The sequence below is a fragment of the Bombyx mori genome, chromosome 16, assembly GCF_030269925.1.
Source record: "Bombyx mori chromosome 16, ASM3026992v2".
In the NCBI taxonomy this organism is placed as follows: Eukaryota; Metazoa; Arthropoda; class Insecta; order Lepidoptera; family Bombycidae; genus Bombyx; species Bombyx mori.
In genome coordinates this window covers 1,322,515-1,332,667 of record NC_085122.1, presented here as the reverse complement: position 1 = coordinate 1,332,667, position 10,153 = coordinate 1,322,515, and the positions used below count along the sequence as shown (strand labels likewise).

The 10,153-nt window shown below is 39.9% G+C and overlaps 1 long non-coding RNA gene across 1 annotated transcript; it reads right to left on the bottom strand.

Annotated features, from left to right (window-relative positions):
- Positions 1-3,059: 3,059 nt before the first annotated feature.
- On the bottom strand, positions 3,060-10,153 carry LOC134200297 (uncharacterized). Its single transcript, XR_009975133.1, has 4 exons — positions 10,022-10,153; positions 6,329-6,513; positions 6,077-6,213; positions 3,060-3,425 (listed from the first exon to the last, which is right to left on the bottom strand). It is a non-coding gene; the product is annotated as an uncharacterized LOC134200297 (long non-coding RNA).

The following is a 10,153-nucleotide window of genomic DNA, read 5'->3' as shown; positions in this document are numbered from 1 at the left end:
GCCGCTAGTTATCTATATATTTAAAAATGTATAAGTAGGTATGCTTGTCAGTCTCTAATACCCACAGCACAGGGAATCCTAATTTGGGGCCTGATGATCGAACTGATTTGTTCTCAGTATAATGTAAACTTTATAGTATTAGGAAACAATAAAAATTAGATTCGGGAACAGTTACAATATAAGCTGTTGTTATACTGTGTTTCTTCTTCCCTGAAATTATATTAGTTGCGAAAGTCTACCGATGGAAGGGCTGAACAATAATAATTCGATGGCCCAGTATCTTATTTGCTCATCTACAGCTATAAAAGTCTCTCATAAACAGTATCTACCAGTGAACAGTGCGCATAATAATTTCTAACGCCGTGTTAGTTATTAGTATGGTTACACTAAACATTTTACTGGTGGTAGGACCTCTTGTGAGTCCGCACGGGTGGGTACCACCACCCTGCCTATTTCTGCCGTGAAGTAGTAATGCGTTTCGGTTTGAAGGGTGGGGCAGCCGTTGTAACTATACTGAGACTTTAGAACTTATATCTAAAGGTGGGTGGCGCATTTACGTTGTAGATGTCTATGGGCTCCGGTAACTAAACACCATATGGGCTGTGAGCTCGTCCACCCATCTAAGCAACAAAAAAAACGAATCCGTGCTCGTGGCTGCTTCGTGGAAAAAAAAACGATTTAGATACTTATTAAAGACTCACCAAACGCTTTATAAAAATGAAGTACATGTGGATTTGTTTTTTTTATTTAATGATTCCTGATTCCGAGAATACGTGTTGCCATCTACCGATTTGGTGGTCATGTTCATCGACCTTGACCTTCAAGACTTGCGCAGAACCAAGGACCTTGGCCAAAGGAGACCTCAAGATGGGCGGCGCCATTATCGTCACGACATCTACATGGGTATATGTAGGTACTTAAAAAGGAAAGGGATGCAGTATATATTTTTTGGAAACTATCATGTTTTTATTCCACTTTTTTAAGAAAAAATACGATAACAAAACCAAATAGAAAATATACTTAGTATAGTCTCCTATAATCCTGAGGCGCAATCATTATAGTCGAATTTCGATTACTGGGTGATGTATTTTTTTATAACTCAATGAAACAAGATTAAAAACAAACTATCACTAATTTTTAAATAGTGTCTTCTCGAGAACGGCTGGACCGAATTTTGGTCATGAATTATTTTTGGAAGTCCAGAGAAGGTTTAAAAGGTAGATAAATATGAAAATGCTCGGAATTAAATAAAAATAACAATTTTCTTTTCCCTTTGATGTGTCCCACGTCGTACGGATTCCTATTGTTTGTTTTAAGTTTATTTTATACAGAAGTTTAGGTCTTTTACTTATCGATTGAGGCACTACGAAGTCTGCCGGGTCAGCTAGTGAAAGATAAAAACGAAAATTTTTATTCTTTGTTCTACTGTAGACGCTCTCAATGTGCCCGAATTTCGTTGCATAAGCCAAAAGAGGGAGCGGAAACGCGCGCCGTCACCAAACTTGAAGCTGGAATCTCAATTTAATAAAAGTGTTATACCGATCGAATCTGGTCTTCTCTCTGGAATCTTACTGGTAGTAAGACCTCTTGTGAGTCCGTACGGGTAGGTGCCACCACCCCGCCTATTTCTGCCGTGAAGCAGTAATGCGTTTCGGTTCGAAGGGCGGGCAGCCGTTGTAACTATACTGAGACTTTAGAACTTATATCTAAAGGTGGGTGGCGCATTTACGTTGTAGATGTCTATGGGCTCCGGTAACTAAACACCATATGGGCTGTGAGCTCGTCCACCCATCTAAGCAACAAAAAAAACGAATCCGTGCTCGTGGCTGCTTCGTGGAAAAAAAAACGATTTAGATACTTATTAAAGACTCACGAAACGCTTTATAAAAATGAAGTACATGTGGATTTGTTTTTTTTATTTAATGATTCCTGATTCCGAGAATACGTGTTGCCATCTACCGATTTGGTGGTCATGTTCATCGACCTTGACCTTCAAGACTTGCGCAGAACCAAGGACCTTGGCCTAGAACTTGAAAACTCTTGTGACCTCCGTTCTTGGCAGACTTTTATTTGCATTTTTCTCGGTAATTAACGGTCCGAATGCGTATTAAAGAGTTGATGAACGCGATACGTCATTTAAGAAAATGGATCGAAAATTATATGTATTATTTATGATTTTAACTTAATGCAAGAGTGTGATTTCTTAATAAAAGTGTAGTCATTTCTAAATGCGAATGTACTAAATAGTTACAGTGCTATTGAGACGTGTATAAATGAATTAGAATGTGATTAGTTGTAAATGAATGATTTAAGAACATTTTGTTAGTGATTTTAGCGCATTTGATAAACTTTATTAACGGTAAGTTTATTAACAGTAAATCTATACTTATTATTATTATATTATTATTATAATATTTTTATTATTATTATTATTATTATTATTATTATAATATTATAAAGAGGAAAGATTTGTTTGTTTGTTTGTTTCGAATAGGCTCCGAAACTACTGGACCGATTTGAAAAATTCTTTTTCCATTAGAAGCCGACATTGTCCCTGATGAACATAGGCTACTTTTTTTTAATTTTTTTTAATTTTTTTTTTTTTGTTTCATGTGTGTTTTAATGTTTCCGAAGCGAAGCGAGGGCGGGTCGCTAGTATTATAATATACCTAATACGGATTAAAATAGGAAGCGCGAGTTTTAATATACATGTCACATTGAATTAAAAAATTGAAGTTCAAGATTCTTTATTTTTATTGCTATTGACGAGCTGACGGCTCATCTGAAGTTATGTGGTTACTGGTGAATACTGCAACCTTTACTTTGACATGGCTTATAAGACCCACTTGTGATTCATGTCGATTGCGCCATCCCTCAACCAGGTAATCATAATCGCGACAAAAATAAGCTGGATTGCGGCACTTACGGCGGTGGGGGCACCGGCCTGGGTACTTTCAATTAACCCATTACATTTACTAGGGGACGCCAGAGTGATTATTGCACACGGACGCTATATGGGCTAGCTTTATTTTTTGCTATTGTAAGTAATAAGAATAAAAATAATTTATTTATTTCTCTCTTAAAGGTACAGTACAAATACAAATGGAAATTAACCTTATAATTTATTTTGCAAGCCTTTGAAAGAGCTGAAGTCTGTACTAGGTTCGAAGACCTGTATTACTGGTCTCCAGGCTCCCTCCTTCTTAAGATAGATTAGGTTAGGTTAAGTCGTGAACAGATGCTGCGGATACGTGTTGAGAGATCATTAGGTGTTGATTATTAGGTTAGATCATTCCTCCTCCTTGCGTCGTATTCCTCATTGCTGAGGGTCGTGGCCACCCTTTTGTATCACCTTCGCACGCACGATCTTTCTCCATCCATTTTTGTCTCTGGCGGTCTGGAGGGCGTTGTGAAACGCTCTTGATCTGGTCGGAACAACGTAGATCATTAGATAATTAAGTTAGACCAGGTTAGATCATTAAGTGCCTGATAAGGCAAGTCCTCATACTGCTCCAAAAACCATTTTAATAAAACCTGTTGATATACGAAACTATACGACAACCTGAAGAAGAAGAGCTCTAAACTAATATGCCCGTGAAAAAAACAAAACTCCGATCGAAACCCCAAAATTTTCAGCCGACGAATAACTTTGAATCACATACAAACATAGCAATTGTTATTAATGTTACAGAATAGGTACGACGTGATGCGCCGTGTCAACAAGCGCTTGCTGTAATCGGGAGGATAGACGTTGCGGTTTTCCCTTCCGTTCCCAAAATAATAATGCGCAATATTAATATTGACATAGAATTACACGGGGATTGCTCTGTATCATTTTTTAATTTATCCAACCTCCTGGTATCCTGTCGTTGAATGTGTTCGTTAGAAGGGAGCAGCTTTGGGTATTTAAGTCACATAACTACACGTAGGATTAGGGTGGGATTTACGCGTAGTTGAGGCCTCGAACTAGGTATAAGGTCCCGGACTGCATGTCGACAACGCAGGGCCGGTATAGTATCGAGCTTTGTGGGAGGCCAGCAGTGGACATCGCTGGGCTGATGATGGTAGTTCTTAATGTACTAGAAACGACGCTAACCGACCTCATATGCGCTACACGAATGGTCCACCCTTATCCCACTAGGTGGGGTTGACACAACATGTCCTATTTTTCAATTGAGATCTATTATAAAATACCTCATTTTTGTATCGCATGCTTCTCTCACCCTCTTTCATTATCCGTCCAACTCATTTAAGACGCCCTTTCCTCTTTCCTGTCAACTATTAGACAAACTATCTGATAGCAGAGTAGGAAATACCTTTCAGAGATCACTTATACTGCAGCATCATTGCGTAGCCTGCTTTTTCTCCTACCTATGCTGATAGCTTGAGGCTATTTCAGCTTCACCCTAACATGTAGGTGAGCTCACGGGGCTCAAACCGGAAGTGTTGCTAGCACTGGCCCTAGCAAGAGCAGTGCTTCGCAGAATCTACCATAGGATCGGAAACGCGACCCACTGAGAAGATCCGGCCAGAAACTCAGTGGGCTGTGTCTATGGGTTAATTCGCTCGTCGAGCCCTTCGTCGCAAGCGACGGGTTCGGCGAGGACCGTGACCGGTGCTTGTGGTACCTAAAAACACCGTTAATGGATCGGGAGTATCCGTAATGATGTGTAAATAGTCTGCGCTACTCTCGCCGCCCTACAAGACTAATGTTGTAACATAATTCAATTAATGTGACATACGGATTCGCTTTATTGAGTTGCGAATATACCTAGTTATTTAACATCACGTATTAATTTTGTTTATAAATCATTGCTAAACTATTTTCAGTGCGCAGGTGCTGTTTTTCCTGTTTATAAAATGGAAATGTAATTTTAATGCACGGACATAAAGCTTACAGAAACAAACATTTGTTAATTAAACCAAGTATAAAATCATTTTAGGTATATTATCATCTAATTAATTTATAAAATCTTTCTAAAGATTCCATTTTTGTTCCATTTGGGGTAGAAACTTTGGGCTCCTGGGGTCCATCTGCTAAAAGCTTGTTTAAGGACCTTAAAAAAACTATTTGAGGCCTCGGGAGACCAGAAGGCCTGTACGTATTTTGCACAAAGAATTAGCATTACTATCCAGCGTGGAAATGCTGCCAGCCTTCTGGGAACGCTGCCAACTGGCAGTGAGCTAACACAGATTTTCTATTTATAAGTAGCTTTACACTTAGATAAATTTTTAGGTATTAATTCTTTGTGAACCTGAATTTATAGGGAACCCCTTTTTTAGCGCTTATTTGAGTGGACGAGCTCACGGCTCCCCTGACGTTAAGTGGTTACCGGAGCCCATAGACATCTACAACGTAAATGCCTCCACCCACCTTGAGACATGAGTTGTCAGGGTCTCACTTTTAACAGTACGACCGCTGCCCCACCCTTCAAACTGAAGCGCATTACTGCTTCAGGGCAGAAATAGGCAGGGTAGTCTTACCTAACCGTACTCACAATCCGTCCGACCCTATAGATCTCAATAGAGCCGTGAAAATAGTATGTTTTTTTTTATTACCCTTGTGGGCAAACGAGCCTACGATCCGCCTGATGATGAAGAGTTACCGTTGCCCATGGACACCAGCAATGGCGGTGTGACATTACTCGCGTCGATGAGCGACGGTAACCATTTTCCATCAATTGGATCTTATGCTCGTCAGCTTACATTGCCAAATTAAGAAACAATCTCAAAGATTCCTAGCATATTATTTTTGGTCCACAATCCTAAATATCATTCTGATAATCGCAGACAAAATGCTGAATATTTTTTTCGTAAAAATCACTAATTTGTACTCACTTTTTGTAACTTAATATAAATTTCATTGCACCTACCACTATTTACTCTGCACTACCTTTAGTTGACTGGTAGAGAATGCCTTAGGCGTTAAGTCCGCCAATGCAAATTTTACATGAAGAGTAATAAATTAAATAAAAAATAATTATATGTAGTGATACTGGAGTTTGAACTCTAGTGGGCTATAATTTGGAGATGATTCTTTTCCTATCAGAAGCAGTTTTATTCTAATAGTACTTACCTAATAAAAATTTGGACAGTACAATTAAGATTTTTTTTTAAAACGGTACAGGTTCCTTGCACACAGGACAGACTCCTATGTTCCGAGCACAGTGTACTGAATGTATCGTGAAGTTTGTACTCGGAATATCACGTTTACTAAAACAAATCAAAGAAATTGATGGGTTATTATTTTGTGTTCATGTCTCTCATTTTTAAAACATTGTTAAGCTTTTTTTTTATTGCCGTATAGGCAGACAAGCATGCGACCCACCTGATGGTGAGTGGTTACCGTCGCCCGTGGACGTCACCAATATCAGGGGCAGAGCTAACCTGCCTACCGTTTTGGGGTGGATCGGAAATCGTGGATACACGAGCGCTTCTCAAGTAGGGTGCTCTCCTGAGATCATTTTACCCGTATCAATGGGTCCCGCAATGAATTTCTTTTCCTTGGAGCTTCTACAGTACAATGTCATGTCTTTTTTCCCCTATCTATGCTGATAGCCTTGAGAGGCTATTTCAGCTTCACCCTAACGCGTGTAGGTGAGCTCACCGGGCTCAAATCGGAGTGTTGCTGACACTGATTCTAGCAAGAGCAGTGCTTCGCAGAATCTACCACCGGATCGGAAACGCGACCCACTGAGAAGATCCGGCGAGAAACTCAGTGGGATGTGTCTATGGGTTAATTCGCTCGTCGAGCCCTTCGTCGCAAGCAACGAGTTCGACGAGGACGGTGACCGGTGCTTCTGGTACCTAAAAGCACTGTTAATGGATCGGGAGGATCTGTAATGACGTGCTTTGGGCGACGCCGACTGTAGAACATTCGGTCTACAGGATCGGGTATGTAGTTTCCAGCGGCCACAACAAGAGGGTTCTCATGTCGTGCTGCCTTCTCGAAGTGGCGCAATGATGCCGACTGTAGATACTAACTGACAGAGTCGAGCTACAGGTAATCGTGGAGATCCACGCTCCTCAGGAACCATGGTGCTCCGACGGCTATCCTGCAGAATCGGGATTGAATAACCTGAAGGGGCTTCAAGTTGGTACGGGCCGCGTGAGCGAACACTACACTTGCATACGTCATGACGGGCCGTATGCAAGTTTTAATGTCATGTCATATTTACTATTACACCACCGCTTTTACATTCGATTTCGATTTTTACAATTTTTCGATTCAAATACGATAAATTTTCTTTTTTTATTGCTTAGATCGGTGTACGAGCTCACAGCCCACCTGGTGTTAAGTGGTTACTGGAGCCCATAGACATCTACAACGTCAAATGCGTCACCCACCTTGAGATATAAGTTCTAAGGTCTCAGTATAGTTACAACGACTGCCCCACCCTTCAAACCGAAACGCATTACTGCTTCACGACAGAAACAGGCAGTTATATCTGTGTTTCATTTTTTTATTTTAGTTCAGATGATCGTAACGTATTGCTGACGGCTATCGGCAGACCCTGGGCTTCCTGTCTTATTTCCTGTGCGTCCGATAAAGGGTGCACACTCGTTTTTTTAATAGGGATGGAATAAGAGTACCGGATTTTTTTACCAAATTTTGTTAACTGATTTTGTTGGCTGAAGATCATAATTTTACGCCGGTAAGAGTAACGCCATTTATTGCCGAATAGCAGAAACGAATATCAAAGGAACTAAAACCATCGAAAACGCTCGAGAATTACAACGCCATCTATTGTCAGATAGCGGAAACACACATTGACTTGCCCAACATGCTCTCGATAAATCTAGCGATGTCGTATCGGCTATAAAATCAGATCTACTCGAAGCGAAACCTGAAACGAAGCGGAAGAAGCGAATTACGAAGTGTAAAGTGTTCTGCAAGTGCTCTAAATGTTAAATGGAGTTTTAATTTGTACTTTGGTTGAACTTTTATTTGTTCCGAGCCCCAGCGCGCAACAATACGGCCTACCTGATCATACGCATCAGCAATGTCAGCTTACAGCCAAACCGCTGACTACCGGATCGGTAGTACAGTGCACGGAATATCTGGTATATACGTAAGTGCCACTTTACATGTTGTTGATACATCTATACCTACTAATATTATAAAGAGGAAAGATTTGTTTGTTTGTTTGTATTGAATAGGCTCCGAAACTATCGATCCGATTTGAAAAATTCTTTCACTCTTTGGAAGCTACACTGTTCCCGAGTGACATAGGCTGACTTAACCTTTTTTGAAAAAAATTAGGGATCCTTACTAATACTCCAGTAATGTAACCCAAGGTGTAAAAAAATTACCTAAAATATTATTTACATCGCGTGCCCTAAGAAAACTATTGATGATAGAATAAAATAATGTACTACGACTTTGTAGAACACATTATTAATTACAAAAAGTATCACGACAGCATATGTCTAACTATTGTAGTTATGCCGCAATAAGTGTTTTTTTTGTTTAAAAAATAAAACAACGTCAAATATCGTTGAATTTTTTGTTAAAGATCCGAGCGGAGCCGGTGCGGACCGCTAGTTTGAATTATAAAGTTAAATAATGATTGTGACGTAGTGAGTGAGTGGCTAATATAAATGAGCCTGTTATATTAAAGTTGGGTATATTTACACGTTATTTTAAGGTTATTATTTATCACTAGCTCGCCGGATCTTCTCAGTGGGTCGCGTTACCGATCCGGTGGTAGATTCTGCGAAGCACGACTCTTGCTAGGGTTCGTGTTAGCATCGTAGTCAGGTTTGAGCCCCGTGAGCTCACCTACAAACGTTAGGGCGAAGCTGAAATAGCCTCTCAAGGCTAACAGCATAGGTAGGAAAAAAAAAAAATATCACTAGCGACCCGCCCTCGTTTCGCTTCGGAAACATTAATTTTCATTATTGATAGCCGAGTCGCGCGATGTTGCCCGCGGTTTTTGTCGTGCCACGGATGACGCTGCGGGGCGAAGATAGTCTAAAAAAAGTAGCCTAAGTTACTCCTTATATTCAGAGGCGGATTATCCATAAGGCAAACTAGGCACGTGCCTAAGAGCGTGTAGTTACAAGGGGCGCGCGACCTCAAATTTTTTAAATATTTACTAATATTTACTAACAATCACGCCACGTTAACTGGTCCCGTGATAAGTTCGTAAAGAACTTGTGTTACAAGTACCAGATAATGGATATAAATGTAAGATTTTTATTATACACATACATATATTTAATATACATCCATAACCCTGGAAAAGACATTGATATTTATCATACAAATATCTTCCCTTGGCGGGATTCGAACCCGCGACCCCCTTGTGTAGTGACCATGTCACTTACCACTACATCAGACGGCCGTTAAATAAACAAAAAAAATAACATATCGACGATTAAGAACTAAATGCTGATCTATAATCTAAATGTATAATAGATTATATTGCACAAGCATCGATATACTCGTATTATGCAATATTGCGGGTTTGTTTGTATTTCATTCGCGCATTAGCGTAAGTACAAGGGTCCTGGTCTATCAACCACTTCGATAAAGCGGCACGACACGAGAACCCTCTCATCGTGGCCGCCGGTATCTACATTCCCGATCCTGCGGACAGAATGGAAAGCAGTCGACGTCGCCCCAAACACGTCATTTCGGATCCTCCCGATCCACTAACGGTGCTTTTGATGATACAACGTCATCGTAATTGCAAAAACAACTAGTTAAAATTTATAGTATTATGATGGCCATTTATGACCGGTACAGGGGCGCCGATAAAGTGATTGCTTAGGGCGTTCTGGACCTTTAATCCGCGACTGCTTATATTCATCAACTACCTATCAGTGAAAGTCTCGTTAAAATCGGTCCAGCCGTTCCAGATATTAGCCGCAACAAACAGACAGACAAAAATTGTAAAAAATGTTATTATATTTTGCTGTATGTACCGTATCATATGCATGTCGTAAAAAGCGGTTATTTAATTATTACAATCAGACACTCCAATTTTATTTTTAGTATAGATATCTAAAATAATACTTGTAGATCGACGGAGTTTTTTAAAGTTATCAATATACGGGATCGAAATACAATTCCGTGAACATGCTAATGTCACTCACATCACTAAAACGAACACAAAATGTTTATATTCATATTATTCTAACGCTTATA